Source organism: Myotis lucifugus, unplaced genomic scaffold (genome assembly GCF_000147115.1).
Source record: "Myotis lucifugus unplaced genomic scaffold, Myoluc2.0 scaffold_42, whole genome shotgun sequence".
Lineage (NCBI taxonomy): Eukaryota > Metazoa > Chordata > Mammalia > Chiroptera > Vespertilionidae > Myotis > Myotis lucifugus.
In genome coordinates this window covers 2,195,541-2,213,413 of record NW_005871090.1, presented here as the reverse complement: position 1 = coordinate 2,213,413, position 17,873 = coordinate 2,195,541, and the positions used below count along the sequence as shown (strand labels likewise).

Here is a 17,873-nt window from a genome sequence, read left to right as displayed (position 1 = left end):
TTGTTGTGGGGGTTTCTATCTGAACCGTAGGCTGTAAAAACGGGCCAGGCTACGGAGCCGAACTTATTTGAGGATTCTTGGGGTAGTTTGTTGTATTGACTCCCCGGGCTTCTGGGATGGTGTTGAACAGGAAAGTATCAGGGATAGTTTGGAATGACGGGCACTTGACATATATAATGTCTATCATGACATAAAGATACTGGGTGGTTGCCCCCTTGTTATTATCATGATAGTAATTTAGATTTTCATGAGGCCCGGTGATGTTGTAACCCCTCCCACACCCCCATCCCCACCCCCGCCAGTTTAGCCATCTTCTGAGTCATTAAGATCTTCTGTCTCCATAGTCATCACAAGGTTAGTATTTTAATACATCTCTCATAAATAACAGAATCCTCGATGTTTGAATGCGAGTCTATTGTATGGCCATGCCCTTAACCATAAGGTGCCCATCTGAAGTCGATCACCCAATCTCCCAATAGGGCTTGTTTACCGGGGGGGGGGGGGGTGGGGTAGGGACTGCCAGAGGTTGGCTGGCTGTGGGAGGTTGGCTGTGTCAGCACACTGACCACCAGGGGGCAGCTCCTGTGTTGAGTGTCAGCCCCCTGGTGGTCAGTGCGTGTTATAGCTACCATCCGGTTGTCTGGTCGTCGGGTCATCCAGTTGCAATGGTCACTTAGGTTTTTATATATATAGATGGGTTGTTCTAAACCAAAAGCTTACTATGAAAGCACTGTAAGGGGATTTGAATACTCTCAGAGTCTATTTTCATCAGTGGATTACAAATTATGGCTGTCATATATGGACAATCTAGTTTTGAAGATCTTTTGAAAGCATACACATAAATATAAAGAGTTTTAATTGCATAACTTATTTGAGTAAGTTAGACTAAGTATTCTTCAAGTAGTAAAAGGTTTATAATATGGACTTAATGTTCTAGAAGAGTAACACTTTCTAATTGCTATCACATAGCAAATGGCTTATCAGATCTAGACTCTATACTAAGCTCTAAATTTTAACCATACTGTGGCTTAAGTGAAAAAAAAAAGGTGTGAGTAGGAGAGGGCATTAGGAATCCATATGTAATTGGACATAATCAGATTGCCTTCTTTACCACTGTATTCTAACCTTTTCAAGATGAGTTCAAGAAACAAAAAGCCAGCCAGTGAACTGGACATTTTCTCTTGTCCCTTTCACAGCCAGAATTCTGTACAGGATGGGGCATATGGATGGGAAATGTGGCTTACCAGTTCTAGCTTCATTGTTTCATTTAAGCAGGAATAGCCAGCATTTTGCCAGTACTGCTATGAGATCTGTAATTCCTAATCTCATTGTAGAACTAGGAAACTGTTAGACAAATTTTACTAGTTGGAAATGTTCTTTTAATGCATCCTTATCACCTAATTCTCTTATATCCTTTCATGCATACTTTGCTCCTGCTAAACTATTTTTCTCTCAGCTTGGAAGGTTTTTTTCCATCTGTATATTGTTATTTCAGTGTGCATGCACACACACATACACACCACAATCTCACACACTATGGAGATCCACATCATAATCCTTGCCATTTTATGCTCAGTGGCTCATCTTCCAACTGTTAGCACTTGCCTCTCTTTACCTGAGGGCTTTCTCTGGCCAAGCACAGGCAGGCAGAAAGTGTCAAAGAATTAATACCTCCTTCTTCTGAACTACCTTAACCTATGGATGTCAGTAATGGCACACAAAAGCACAATTTCCTTCCCAGTGGCTCCATGGTTGAGCATAGACCTATGAAACAGGAGGTCATGGTTTGATTTCTCGGTCATGGGCATATGCTGAAGTTGCAGGAGGCAGCCAATCAATGATTCTCTCCCATCATTGATATTTCTATCTCTCTCTCTCCCTTCCTCTCTGAAATCAATAAAAAGATATTAAAAACAACAACAACAACACAGCTGCCTTATCCTTCAGAGAGAATTGATCTAAGCTGCTTGCTCAACACTGCTCCTCAGAGCTTCCCTTTGGGATATGTTACGCACTGTGCAAACATTCTTATTATCTAAACTTTATTGATTTCCCTCTCTTCTTTTATCTCCCAAATAGGCTACTTGCACTTAACCTCAGATATATAAAATCAGGGGCTACTTCTGGGGAAACCCAAATTAACACACACTCTCATTCATACTCACAATTTAATTATAACCACTGAGAGGAAAATTTCTCTGATGACTCATGCAGAAGAAATTCTCTTTACATCTTAATTCTCAGAGCACAAGGTCTCCACTTTTCTACCTAATGTTCTATGCAGTTTTGCCCATACCAACTTCTCTGTAAGACTGGAAGAGAGAGAGAGAGAGAGAGAGAGAGAGAGAGAGAGAGAGAGAGAGAAGAAGAAGAAGAAGAAGAAGAAGAAGAAGAAGAAGAAGAAGAAGAAGAAGAAGAAGATAATTTTTGATGAAATATAAATTCTTCCCATGCTGCTATTGAAATCCAGTTGAGAAAGAATGAGTCATTTTAAACACTTTATTATTTTTGGTGTGTGTGGGGGGACTTCTTTTTAAAACAAAATATCTTGATTTCTTTAAAGGCATTTGACAAGGTTGTGCATGTACTTTTGGGAGATTTGGTGAAACCTGGGACAAGTGATATTTTCTTTGCATGAACATAATGAGTTGAACTGTATATGCTGGTAAATGGCTCAGTGTCAACCTAAATAAAAATTCCTAGGAATGCTTCATGTCTCTGACATTGATCTTTGCCTATTAGAATTTTTGGTGAGAAAAAAATTTATACTTTTCTTACTGTCTAATCTATGTTGTTGTTTTTTTGAGGTTTGGCTAATATTGGTTGAGCTTGACTAAATTTGGCTCTAAGCTGAGGCATCTTACTGTTTATATAAAAAATAATATAAATATTTAGTAAAAGTGCTTATCAGAAGATGTCAAAATGTCCCTCATAGATTGAAATAACTGACTGAAACCAGCTAGGTATGTTTAAGAGAGGCCAATGTAAAGTCTGGGGATCAAATAATCATTTATATTGGTGTGCAACAGCCATGACTGACTAGATGTCTAAATATACATATATATATATACATATGTATATATATATGTATATATATAATTTACATGGTTAACAGAGTAACAGAGTCAATATTATTTAATAAGAACCAAATTATAGTGGTTAAAAAGAAAATCTAATATAATCTTACATGTCATCAATAGATATGAATCCATTCTTCTGAGAGCCAGGTTCTAATCTAGATGATAATTGAACATGCATTTTTTAGCTCTTTCCAACTCCTCCAAGTTCCACACAAATACTACAGGGGTTCCTCAGAGAGTCTCTCACAGGCATTCACAGCAGTGAGGAGAGTCCAGCATTTTTCTGTTGTTCGCCGTTCCATGTTTTCTGGAGAGTCCATCCGATATCCCATCAGTGGCATAATGATAATGTGTTGAAGCCCTCCTCTGTCTACTCTCTCTTCTGGAAATGTAGCTCTCTAGAGCTCAGCTCCAGCATAAGACTAGTGCTTTGCTACATGTGTATCCCACATGAAGAAAACACTCCATCTCCTTGGCGACATAGACTAAGAACAAGGTTACGTCATGCTCTAGTGCCTTGGGGATTATAGTCTCCTGCACAACATAGTTACTCAGGTTTGAAGACAATGGAAAACAATTCATGGATGGCAGACAGTTGTCTAAAAACTCTGATGCTGGCTTCTTGTACTTGCATAAAACTTCATGTGACCATATTTTTCCTTCAGAATATTTCATGCACATCCATTCATAATGGATGCTCCCTCAGACATGGCTAGGAGGCCTGAATTCTATGGTAGGTATCACTAAGACTCAAACTAGGACTCCCTGCTGGGCTCAGCCACAGTGGATTTAAATCTGCGCTCCAGCCATTACTTAACTGCTTCACCTTGGCAAAGCTGCTTATCTTTCAAAGCCTCAACCCTCTTATCTGTAAAATGGGGATACTAGTACCTAATTAAGAGTTAGTAAATGAATTTTCATGATGAGTAAATGAAATTATACCCAGAAAGTACTTAGCACAGTACTGGGCACAAACATTATCAATGGATGGTAACTTCTATTATTATTTCAATAATTACTATTATGCATTCATAGGTTATTCTGCATGTATTGACCATTGAGGAGTCTGTGCTGACCTCAAAAAAATTCACATCTAGGGCTACCTTCCTATAGGATGATGTCTACATCAATCATCCAGGAATCTTTGCTCGTAGAAGTTTGGGCTATGTGTGATATTTTACAGTCTTTAGAGCTAATACCATAGAAACAATGGACTATTCTACATAATCCACTTGAACCAAATGTAAATGATAGTGTTTCCATGTAAGTTTATTATGCTTCTCAAAGCAATTTTTATTCACAGAGTGAGGAAAAAGATCTCTAGCTACCTCCACCAAATCAAACTTAATTTATTCCTGAAGTTTAGTAATCAAAGTATCTGAAAAACTGGAATCATAAATTTGTGGAGCAATATTAACCATAGAAATATGTTTGAACACAGCATTTTAAAAAGCTGTTGTCATTTCATTAGAACTATATATTTTGAGGGGAAAACTATTACTATGAAGATGGCCATCACTCCATTTCTTCTGTTGGTCAGTAAAGACCGTACCACATTGGTCACTTAATAGAAAGGTCCACAAGATAGAAAAGGTCTATAAGAGGGCAACCTTGAGATATGTGTTCAAACTGAGGGATCTGAGCACTTTCTCAAATAGCCCAAGTGGAGATACTGTTTTTATATGTTAGTGATGGATACCATTTTAGCTGCTGATGGTAGGTTCTTCGTAGAAGTGTAGAAATCACAGGGAAAAATTACTCATGGTTTAATTTGTCTAAAAATAGAATGAATTGCTTAACAAAGTAATGCCCTTTGGACTTCAAAGGAACCTTCCAGTTGCACTTTTTTTGTTTTATTGTTTATAATGAAACAAATCTAGGCAGGTTGAGTGATCTCCAGTTTCTTTTAGGAAATATCAGAGGTAGAACTAAGACCAAAGTCCCAGTGATCATTCACTTGAATGTCAAGCAATATCATATTCCTGAGGCTGGCTTTCAATTCCTCTACTCACCTCATGCAGACCAGTAGTAGTTATGCTTTATTTTTTATGTCAGTGAACATCTATAAGATGGATGTCATTCTAGTACAAGCACAGTGTGTTCTACAGTGACTTTATTTTTTAAAATTTTATAGATATATCTAATTGATTGTGTTTTGAGATAGTCCTATGTATTTCCCTTAAAAAATGTTTGTAATTCCCTATATGGTTGGCAGCATCTAAGATGGCCCCACGGATCCTCTGAGCTGTTCTTACAGTTCTAGTTATATCTAGAAGAGGAGGTCAAGCCATAACTGACTCCATGTTTGTACTGGCTATACCAAAGAAGAAAGAAGCCCCCCACCAAATTGAACAGTAGTGGGAGGACTTCTATTGGGCGAAGAAAGAAAAATAGTTCTGGACAAGTTGTTCTTTACTCCCTGAGCCTCTTGCTGTTTAAGTCAGTTAGTCTCTGCCTTCAACTTAAGCAAACAACTTTGTGTTCTGAAATAGCTTTCGGGAGGGACAATAAAAATGCAATGGAGTTTGGAAGGAATAAATATCTTTTGACTGCTAGCCCACTGAGCACTTACAATATTCCCCAAGTATTCCTGAAAACGATTCCCATTCAATGAATGAGTAAATGAAAGCCAAGAAATGACTGCCAAGAAAATCAGTAACCTGAATAAGGTTCCAATATCTTTGGAGATAATACAAAGGACCACTGCTTATACTTTCAAAGTCCTGCTGGAGCCTTGTCTAATGGGTCCATCCAAGGCTGTTCTCTAAGGCAGGGGTTGGCAAACTATGTCCTGTCAGCCAAACCTGCCTCGTAACATGTTTTTATAAATAAAGTTTTATTGGAACACCGCCCTGCTTTTTGCTTATCTATTATTTATGATAGCTCTTGTACTATAATAATAGTGCTGAGTAGATGCAACACACACCTGTTTGGCCCACAAAGTCTCACATAGTTTCTGTCTGGCACTTTACAGAAAAGTTTGTTGACCTTTATTTGAATTACTGTTTCCTACAAATTAGGGACTAGACTTTAAGTTATTTGTTTACTCAGAGCTTTGTTTGACAGAGATGTAAATGGTTTGTGTCATTAAAATAACTAACTAAATAAATACCCCAAAATTTCCGTCTTTTTACCTGTTGGACACTAACCAGTTTTGCATCTAACCTAGCAATATTATTTCAGCATTCATTCTTTATCTGTCTTTCAAAAAATTGTGCTGGTTCCTTCATTAGTGAATTAAATAAATTTTGACTCATGCTCACTATATATTTGTTTCAGATCAGTTGTGAAAATTACACTTTGACATAGGCAGACCCATAATTGGGGAAAAAATTAAGGTATCTGATTTTAAAACCCATTTTAATTCCTCTTCCTCCTCATCTGTGGAAATTAAAAGACATGTTGATGAGCCCTTTCACCGTGATGTTAAGTTGGTAGAGCCAGAGATCATAAAAATTGTTTCCCCTTCACTTGAGCTTGAGTTACTTGGGCAAGAGATCTTATGTAAGTCTAATAAACACATCTTAACAAATAGCTGCATTCAATGATGATGAAAAATAACTTTCCTTTCAGGCCTCAGCAAGCAGAAATCTACTTGGAAGACAAATCCAATGGCTCAGCTCTTTTGTTGTTGTTGTTGTTTAGTTTTCCATACTCACAACACTACCAGGATCTACAATCCTTCTAGTCTCCAGGGTTCAACTGGAGGAGAAAAAAGCCTTTTGCCAGAAGGTGGCTTGTGCAAGCTACTTACTCAAAAATGCGAGGAGCTTGGGTAAGAGCAGACCAAGCGGTCTCATAGACAAGGCTCTTCTTTAATCGACCTTTGACTGGCATCAAGTGAAATAGAATTGTTTTCTTCTGTAAAATAAGAATTATAAACTTACTTGCAGATGTGTGAGAAATTGAACAATATATTTAAAATGTCTGCAGTTTAGTAGACCTGCAATCAATGTAACCACTACAGAGTCTTCCCTCCTACTCTTGGCCCCATCAAGTATATACCATATACCATATTTCTCCCATCAGTGTGGGAGAGTGAACATAAATTTAGTAGGAGGTCTAAGATATACTTGCAAAGAGGACACGGATACAGTCTATAGTTTCTCCTATTCTGCCAGGAAGGTCTCTTAGGCTATAGTATTTTTGTTCTATCAATTCTAAGAGAATATTCATATCTTAGCATATTGATGGCTAGCATGATCTTTTCTAGATGTGTTCTAAGCTGCATCACAAAAATTCTCTCATTCTCCCCTTTCATCTATGGGGTGAATTTTTATTTTCTCTGTTGGCAAGCATCTACCTATTAGAATTGTTATTCCCAAGTGATCCATTACATTAAAATGCTTCCACATTACCCACAAACCTTCAGCATATTCTCACATATGTTTTTCTGAAATGAGAAAGTCCCCTAAAAAAATCTCTGTTCTTTTTCCTGGGCCATTTCCCTGCATATTTTGTTGACAGAAACTGGTAGACAGCATAGTTAGCAGTGATTTACATATGCTTTCTATTGTCCATTGCAGCTTTTCTGTCAAATGCACTGTGCTAATATATATCGCACTCTAGGACATGGTCTCTAAACCACTCCGCAGGAGACAACAGTCTCAGAGATGCTTCGAAGGGCATGCCTATAAGTCCCTATGAGAGGTGAAGCCACCTAGAATACATATTCCCATTGGGTGGTGGTTTTTACCCTCCAAAAGCTCTTGATCTTTTTGTATCCCTAAAATTTGTAAAATCCACATTCCAGGAAGAATACTTGTGAATTCCTTGTTAAAATTACCACTTGGAGAAATTGTTTCTCTTTTTATTGGGGTGTAATTGACAGATAACATTATATTAGTTTCAGGTGTACAACGTAATGATTAGATATTTGTTTATATTGCAAAATGATCACCGCAATAAGTCTGTCTAATTAACATCCATCACCACACATAGTTATAATTTGTTTTAAGAGCTAGTCTCCAAGGCTCTTTCAAATATGCAATACAGTATTACTAGTGATAGTTGCCACACTGTACATTACATTCCCATGACTTATTTTATAACTGGAATTTCTAGCTTTTGCCCCCTTCATCAGTTTCACCCACCCCCACCCTTTACCTCTGGCAACCACCAATTTGTTCTGTTTCTATGAGTTCTTTTTTTTTTGCTTGTTTGTAAGTGACATCATACAGTAATTGCTCTTTGTCTGGTTTATTTAACTTAGCATAATGTCCTCAAGGTCCATCCATGTTGTCACAAATGACAAGATTCACTCTTTTTTATGGCTGCATAATAAGCCATTGTTTTTGTTTATGTTTTTGTTTATTTGTTTTTTTGTTTGGTGTGTGTGTGTGTGTGTGTGTGTGTGTGTGTGTGATATTTTCTTTATCCATTTATCTGTTGGTGGACACTTAGGTTGTGTCCTTGTCTTGGCTATTATAAATAATGCTGCATTGAACATGAATATTGATATCTTCAAGATATTGATTTCAATTTTCTTTTTATATGTATGCAGAATCAAGATTGCTAGGTCATATGGTAGTTCTAACTTTAATTTTTTGAGGAACTACCATACTGTTTTCCATACTGGTTGCACCAATTTATATTTCTAAATGCTTCTCAGCAGGGGAAGGGAGATAAGTTTTCTTGATTATAAGCTGGTTGTTTAACACATGTTATTTTATTTAACCCCCCAAAACCCTGTGAGATAATTTATTGATATTTCACTTAGGGGTGAAGAAATAGAAACTAAGACGGGTTAAAGAACTTATCAAGGATTCTGGCTAGTAGGAGGCAGAGCTGGTGTTGAAATCCAGGCTGGAGTACAAAGTTGATGTTTTTACCTACATTTTAGGACATTGCTTTTCAAATTTTAGTGTGCATAAAAGTCACTTGATAACTTGTTAGAATACATACTCCTGGGTCTCAATCCAAAGTTTCTGTTTTAGTGGTTCTGAAGTAAATATTTGCTACCCAGTGTTTTGACAATGCTGATCTGTAGATCACACTTTGAGATGAACTGAGCTAAACCATGTTGTTTTAGCAAATGCACATTCAGTAATATGATAGGTGACCCTGGTCAGTGTGGCTCAGTTCGTTGAGCATCGTCCTGTGCACCACAAGGTCACTGGTTTGATTCCTGGTTTCAGGCTTGATCCCCAATTCTGGTTGGGGTACATGCAGAAGGCAGCAAACCAATGTTTTTCTCTCTCACTGAAATCAATAAAAAATATTTAAAAATAATCTGGTAGGTGTCCTCTATATATATCAGAAGTGAATTCTTCTTAACTTCTTAGTTTGAGTTATATTTGGTTATAAATTCAGTATACCCATTAAGGGATATGGATGTTGTCCAGTTACTTGATGTAATGTTAATAACAGTGTTTTAGAGCTTGAAAGGAACTTAAGGATTGTCTCATTCAACCTCTTCATGTTACAAATGAGAAAGTATGACTTGCTCAAATTTATTGGAGAAATAAATTTTCTGGCTCAATAAAAGTGATGGTTATTCAACTCATCCATTCCTGGCCAACTGAATTGTTTAAAAACCAGAGCAGAATAATTTGAACCAGTTTGTGATTAGAGCTCACCTTGCAATAGTTTCAGAAAACAGATGTTTATAAATTCATCATTTTCACTTACATATCAAGCAGAGCGTGTATGTGGCCTGGATTGGCATTTCTTTCAGAATTTGGTCATGGAATCTCTCTGATTAGTATGTGTGGGAAGAGGTATGTGCATCCATACAAGCTATAGGGTGTTTTATTGTGTTTTTCCTGAACCTGGTCCAGAGATCCTGACTCAGTCAAAATTTTCCATCACAGGTTGCTTTAAAGTAACCCTGATCTAGACTTACTTTTACACTTGTCCCTAGTTCTTCAGCCTTTTTTGTTTGTTTGTTTTTACCTAGACCTTCTAAATTATATATAAGCATGTCAAGGTAATCTGTACATATCTCTGTTTACAAATATGGTATAAGGAACTTTTTTTCATGATTGAGCTCATTTTAATGGGGTTTGCTCTCATTAATCGCAAAAGCACTCTTCTGAGTGTTTGGGGAGTGGTGGGGCAGCACTGAGAAATAGAAGGAGATCGAGTCTAATTAAAGGGCTAACAAGGCTCATTTTCAAATGTCTAAAACTGGGCTGATGCCTTGGAGGGGAGTATTTTTTTTTGGGGGGGATGCCAGAAATCCTTGTGGATGGGAAGGAGATTTTAAGGTCTTCCTTGATCATATGAATACATGGAGAGATAAAACATAAGTTTGCAACTGAACAGAAAATTTACATCCAGAGTCGAATTATCATTGTAAGAAAGTCACTAGGAAATCTGTAAGAGTGGCAGCCTTCAAGCAGAACTAAGAAATAAGAGCTTAGAGGTGAGAAGGACAGTTGTTTTACTGTACAGCTTCTGCAAACTACTTGTATTTTTACTACATAAATACATTACTTTTTCCAATAAAATAATACCAAAGTTTTATTTTCACAGACATGTAAGCACAGTTGAAATTGTATATGATAAGGGACTGAATACAGTTAACTCCAAAGAGACCTTATTGGTCACACATGAAAATGAAACTGCTCAGAGGGATACTCTTGGCCCTCCAAATGTTCATAGCATCTTAAAAATTGCCTCATGGGAACACATTACTTCCAGAGATAATGCAACTAAGAACATGTATGAGGGTCCCAGGCTCAGCATTGTAAGGTATAGAAATATTTTTAAATATATTTTTATTGATTTTAGAGGAATAGAGAGGGAGAGAGAGAGAGATAGAAACATCAATGATGAGAGAATCACTGATCGGCTGCTTCCTGCATGCCCCACCCTGGGGATTGAACCTGCAACCCAGGAATATACCCTGACCAGGGATCAAACCATGACCTCCTGATTCATAGGTTGATGCTCAATCACTGAGCAATGCTGGCAGGGCACCAGTTCTATTTTATACTAGAGGCCCGATGCAGGAAATTCGTGCAAGAGTAGGCCTTTCTTCCTCCAGCTGCTGGTACTGGCTTCCCTCTGGCACCTGGGACCCGGGCTTCCCTCTGCCCACTGGCAGGCACCTCCCAGCCCCAGCTTTGTCTGGTCTAATTAGCATATTATACTTTCATTATTATAGATAAGTGGTTCAGAGATTAAGGCAATTGTAAATAGCTATTATGATAGAACTAGGACTGTCTGCTTCCAAAGCCTGGTTTGCTTGCCCTTCATAACAATATAGCCTATCTCCACACTGTTTTTAACTTTGAAAACTGAATTCTCAAAGGCATCAGAAGTTGTCAAAGAGGAATGGAGAACCCTATCATTAAGTAACCTCTACTATACTCTCCATGATTCAATCCATCTAATCTTCTAAACCTTCATTAGCCCTTACTTTCAACCTCCAAATTTCCCCCCTTTCCTTCCCTCCTTCCCCCAAATGTCTTCTATTAAAAAGAGAATTACTTTCTTACTATTCTATAGTGTCACTTTTTATAAATCAAGTGTATTTTCAGTTTTGTATTATTGGTTTATTTATCTATCCCAATCTTAACATAAATACTGCCTTAAACTCTACTATAACCCCAACTCTAAGCCCAACACTAAACTAGTCCTAATTTAAATCTAACCCTAATTCTCACATGAACCTATTATTAGTTCTAGTCCTAACTCTAACACTAAAGCTATTACTAACCATAAAGTTAGCAAAATAATAACCCCGATCTTAAGTCCAACACTAATCTAAATGAAAGCTAACACAAATACTAACCCTACATCTAAAGTTAACCCTCAAATTAAAGATAAGCGAGACCTATTTCTAACTTCCAGTCTAAACTTAACACCTTAACCCTAAATCTAACCATAAACCTAACCCCAACTTTCTGAAATTATTGAAACTTTCTTAATGGCCCTATATAAGATCAATCTTTGTACATTCCCCATGTAATTTGAAAGGAATGTGTATTTTATAATTGTTGGGTGCTATGTTCCACACATAGTTATTAAACGCTCATGCTTGTTAAACAAATTGTTCAAATCTCTCTTAATTTTATTAATTTTTTTCTGTTTTTTTTTTTTCTAAGAAAGTGTTGTTAAAATTGCCTAAAGATGAGTTTTATCCATTTATCCCATTTTTGGTAAAAATTTGCTTATTTGAGGTTCCCTAATTTTCAGTCACCGTGTGTGAGTTTGTGTTTGTGTGTGTGTGTGTGTGTGTGTGTGTGTGTGTGTGTGTTTGAAGGAGGGCAGCATAGCAGAAGAAGGAAGAGTTGCTCACTCTCTTGGAACCATAAACCACCACGTGAGCATGCATGGGCTAGCCAAATGAATGATGAGACATTGTGAAGCAAAGCTAAGTCTATCCATGACCACCCAGGCTCTAGTCCACCATCCCACAGTCAGAAAGCCCAGCCAATCTCAGCAGAATTGCCTTCCCAACACATAGCTGATTGTGCAGGCATAACAAAGCCCAGGTGAGGGCAGCCCAAACTGATACCCATTCAAGAGCAATGCTAAACACTTATGGTTTTTAACCACAAAATTCTGTGATGGTTTGTGATGCAGGACTAGGTAACTGATACAACATTCATATCTTAACAGGATTTTGTGGTAATTTAAAATAGAATTCACAAAATTCATGGGTGAGCAAGTTCTTCACAAATGTATTTACAGTTTCAATTCTTCATGTTTAACATTGTGTACATCAACGTTTGGACTTTTACTGATTTCATTCTGAGAATTTGAGGCCATTTGACCACCCACTTCAGAAAACAACCAACCATTCCTCTGCCAACTTCTATTCAAAGTTCTAACTTTAAAAGAAATCCTATCTCATGGAGGAGAAGTTGAAGGCTATTTCCTACAGACCTCAACATTTTTAAAGATGGGTTTCAAATCTCAGCTTTTACCTGTGTCATATTCAGATATTGCACATGTTTTCTTGGGACTAATTTCTCCCTTTCAAACTCATGAAATACTAGTACTTCCACAAGTCAGGAGCTATATGCCTTATTGTGTGGTAGTTACATTTTAAAATATGTGTTAATAATAAATACTATGAAAAAGAAGAAAAAGAAACTAGGCTAAACATTTGATGTCACTTCTAACAATTGTTTCCATTTCTTGTAAGAACTCCTAGCACAATAAATCAAGCAAACATTTCCATCATAAGTACATTAATTATTTCCACATGGGGTGTATACATGTAGTATGTGTAATTAAATTTGCTTTCAAATTAGAAATGCTTTAAATCTCACACAGAGTCATTTCTTTTTCATCAGGGTGTCCTGTCAGCCAGGATTTTCTCATGGAAACTGGAGAGACCCAAAGCAACTTTACAACTGTGCTCCTTGGAGAATTAAGGTCATATCTTTGGTACTTTCATAGCTTCTTCTTCTTTTTTTTAATCCATGAAGGAATGTGTATGTCTGATTCATTGGGTTTCCATGTCCTTGCCCATCAATCTTTCATTCTTTCTATTTCCCAAATTGCCTTAGTCCTTGGAAGGTACTGCTCTCACCTCCTTGGTGTTTGTCCACCTAGAACCTTTCTCTGCAAGATTCCTTTAGACAAAGCATTCATGGGCCTTACCAGGACATTGCCTCATGTTCCTGCTCCCAGGTGAGTAAGTAGATCTAAGGATCATCACTGTAGTCGCATGGAACATGAATTTCATATTACATAAGCTCCATTCGAGCACTTGCTTTGTGACCATGGAGTTATTCAACCTCATCTTAACTATTAAAGGTGGTAATAACGTCTTCAAGGCAAGATCATTCTGAAAGTGCAACATAATATTTTTAAACAAATAGTAGAACTTAATAGAATGTAATTGTTTTTATTAGCAATAATACTGGTAGAGTAGAAAAAAACCTTTTCTAACAGTAAAAATATCAAAAAGATGTAAATCGCCACGGCTGTACTTTGAAACCTGTTTACTAAGTTGGCTAACACTGTGTCTAAGAAAAGAAAGTGCATTGTAGAGATCATACACTTGGGATTCTGGGAAAACTTTACCATTGCTGAAGCTCTCTCTTTAATGTCTTTACTAAGTTTTTCAACAGAAATGCCTGTTCTCCCCACCACTGCTTTTTCATTTTATTCTGCAGTTGTATGTTTCCATTGCTCCACTGAACCTGCAAACATTAAAGTGCCATCTAAATTGTCAAAGCCAATGTATGTGTTCTATTTTCCTACCTAAATGCTCCATATTAGACAACTGACCATCACTATTTTTCATATTTTAACCATTTTAAGTTTACAGTTTAGTGGCATTAAGTCCCTTTACTTTGTTGTCCAACTATCACCACTATTTATCTCTAGAATTTTTTTTTCATCTTGCAAAAATGGAAATGCTGTACCCATTAAACAATAACTCAATAAATTCCCTTTTCCCCCCTCCCTCAAGCTCCTGATAACCACCATTCTAATTTCTGACTTTATAAGTTTGGCCACTCGAGGTATCTCACATAAGTATAATCATGCAGTATTTGTCCTTTTGTGACTAGCTTGTTTCACTTAGCATAACATCTTCAAGGTTCCTCCATGTTGTAGCATATGTCAAAATTTCACTCTTTTTTAAGGCTAAATAATAGTGCATTGTATGTATATACCATATGTGTCTTATCCATTCATCTGTTGATGGACATTTGAGTTGTTTCTACCTTTTGGCTGTTGTGAACAATGCTGCTATGAACTTGGGTCGATTAATACTTATGTAAGTCCCTTATAATTCTTTTGAGTATATACCCAGTAGTGGAATTGCTGGATAATATAGTAATTCTATTTTTAATTTTTTGAGATACTGCTATACATTTTTTTAATAACAGCTACATCATCTTACATTCCTATTGGTGGTGCACAAAAATTCTAACTTCTCCATATTCTTGCCAACAATTGTTATGTTCATTACTATGTTTGTTTATAATAGTAATCCTAATGGGTATCAAGTAGTAGCTCATTGTGGTTTTATTAGCATTTCCCTTATTATTGGTGATGTTGAGCATCTTTTCATATGGCTGTTGACCCTTTATAATTGTATCTTCACCAGAGAAATGTCTATTCAAAGTCCTTCCCTTTTTTAATTTAGTTGTTTGGGTTTTTATTGTTGAGTTGTCAGAGTTCTTTATATATTCAGGATATTAATACCTTACTAGTTATATAACTTTAAAATATTTTCTTCCATTCTGTGGGTTGCCTTTTTACTGTGTCAATAGTGTCCATTGATGTGCAAACTATTTAATTTTTTAAAAAATTATCTAGTTATTTTTGTTGCCTGTGTTTTTGGGGTCATATCCAAATGAATCATTGTGAAATCCAATGCCATGAAGCTTTCCTCCTATGTTTTATTCTAAGAGTTTTATAGTTTTAATTCTTACATTTAAGTCTTGATCCTTTGGTGTCAATATTTGTATTTGGTATAAGGTAAGGTTCCAACTTTATTATTTTATTAATTAGTTTTATTGAAAAGATTGTCCTTTTTCACTTAATGATTATGGCACTCTTGTTAAAAATCATTTGACTATATATGTGAAGGTTTATTTCTGGACTCTATTCTATATCTTCGGTCTATGTATTTGTATTTATGACAGTACCACACTCTTTTAATTACTATAACTTTATAGTAAGTTTTGTCATTTTAAAAATACAAAGTTTTCCAAGCCATGAATATGTGATGTTTTCCATTTATTGGCATATACTTTAATTCCTTTTAACTATCTTTTGTAGTTTTTAGTGTATGTCTTTGCCTTCTTAGTTAAGGTTACTAGTATTCTTAAGAATTTTAATTCTTTGATGCAATTATAAATGGATTGTTTTTCTAACTTCCTTTAGAGATTGTTCATTATTAGTGTGCAGAAACACAACTGATTTTTTGTGTTGATTATATGTCTTGCAAGTTTACTCAAGTCACTTATTATGGCAGTTATTTTTTGTAGAATTTTTAGGGTTTAAAATACATGCAAGATCATGTCATTAGAGCAAAGATAATTTCACTTTTTTCCTTTCCATTTGGATGTGTTTCTTTATTTTCTTGCATAATTACTCTGGATAGGATTTTCAGTGCTATGCTGAATAGGAGGGATGGAAGCCTTTCACTATTGAGTATGATGTTTCCCGCGGGCTTTTTACATATAGACTTTATTATGTTGAGACAGTTTCCTTCTATTTCTAGTTCATTGAGTGTTTTTATCCTGGAGAGTGTTGAATTTTTCAAATGCTTTTTCTGCATCAATTGAGATGATAATGTGGTTTTCCTTTTTCTTTATTTTGTTAATGTGGTACATTATGCTGATTGATGTTCATATATTAAACCATTCTGGCATTCCAAGAATAAATCTCACTTGGTCATAATGTGTAATTATTTTATCATGCTGTAGAATTCTGTTTGCTAGAATTTTGTTAAGGATTTTTGCATCAATAAGCCTCAAAGAAGCTCTGTCTGGTTAGCTCAGTTGATTAGATCATCATCCCAAAGCACCAAGGTTGTGGGTTCAAACTTACGGTCAGGGCACATATAAGAATCAACCAATGAAAGTATCAATAAGTGGAACATCAAATCTCTCTCTCTCTCTTTCTCTCTCTCTTCCACCCTCTCTTTCTCTAAAATAAATCAATCAATCAATAATTAAAATTTAATAATAATCCCCAGGGATATGGGCCTGTAATTATCTTTCCATGTAGGGCCTTCGTCTGGCTTTAGTATTATGGTAATGTGGGACTCATAGGATGAGTTATGAAATGCTCTCTATTTCTTAATTTTTGGAAGAGTTTGTTAAGGATTGATTTAATTCTTTTTTCTAAGATTGTTAGAATTTACCTGTGAACTATCTGTTCCTTAGCTTTTCTTTGTTGATTGGTTTTGAATATTGACTCAATCTCCTTACTAGTTATAAATCTGTTCAGATTTTTTATTTCTTTATGATTACATCTTGGTAGGTTGTGTGCTGCTAGGAACTTATCCACTTTATCTAAGTTCTCCATTTTGGGGGCATACAATTATTCATTGTGCTCTTATAATATTTTTTTATTTCTATAATTTTTTTTTAGATTCCACATATAAGTAAAATAATACGGCATCCTTCTTTCTCTGTCTGTCTTATTTCACTCAGCACAATACCCACTAGGTCCATCCATGCTGTTGCAGGTGGCATGAATCATTTTTTTTAATGGCTGAGCCATATTCCACTGTATATATGCACCAGTTCTTTTTTATTTTTTTATTTATCTATGATGGAAACTTAGCTTGCTTCCATATCTTGGCTATTGAAAATAATGATGCAATGAACATATGGATGTGTATTTCTTTTTGATTTAGAGTTGTTGTTGTGTTTTGTTTTTTTTCCAGAACTGGAGCTGCTGGGTCCTTCTTTGTCTCTTGTTATGCTTTGTTTAAAAGTCTGTTTTGTCTGGTAAAAGTAAACACTACCTGAGATTTTTGTTTTGTTTTCATTATTATGAAATATCTTTTTTCATTCTTTTACTTTCAGTCTACATATATCTTTCTGTCTGAAGAGAATCTGTTATATACAACATATGTAAAGTCTTGTGTTTTTATCCATTGAGCCACCGTATGTCTTTTGATTAAAGCATTTAATACATTTAGATTTATAGTACTGTAATTGTTGGTAGATATGTATTTATTGCCATTTTATTATTCATATTTTACCCCTTTTTTCTTTCTTCTTAAAGAAGACCCTTTAACATTTCTTGTAATGCTAGTTTAGTGGTTATGAACTCCTTCAGCTTTTTCTTGTCTGGTAAGCTCTTTATCTATTTTTTCCATTCTAAGTGATAGCTTTGTTGGGTAGAGTAATCTTAGCTGTA

The 17,873-nt window shown here is 36.0% G+C and overlaps 1 pseudogene; it reads right to left on the bottom strand.

Moving 5' to 3' along the window:
- The window catches only part of LOC102431248, a 28,035-nt pseudogene extending 11,005 nt beyond the window's left edge, over positions 1-17,030 (bottom strand).
- Between the last annotated feature and the right edge of the window lie 843 nt (positions 17,031-17,873).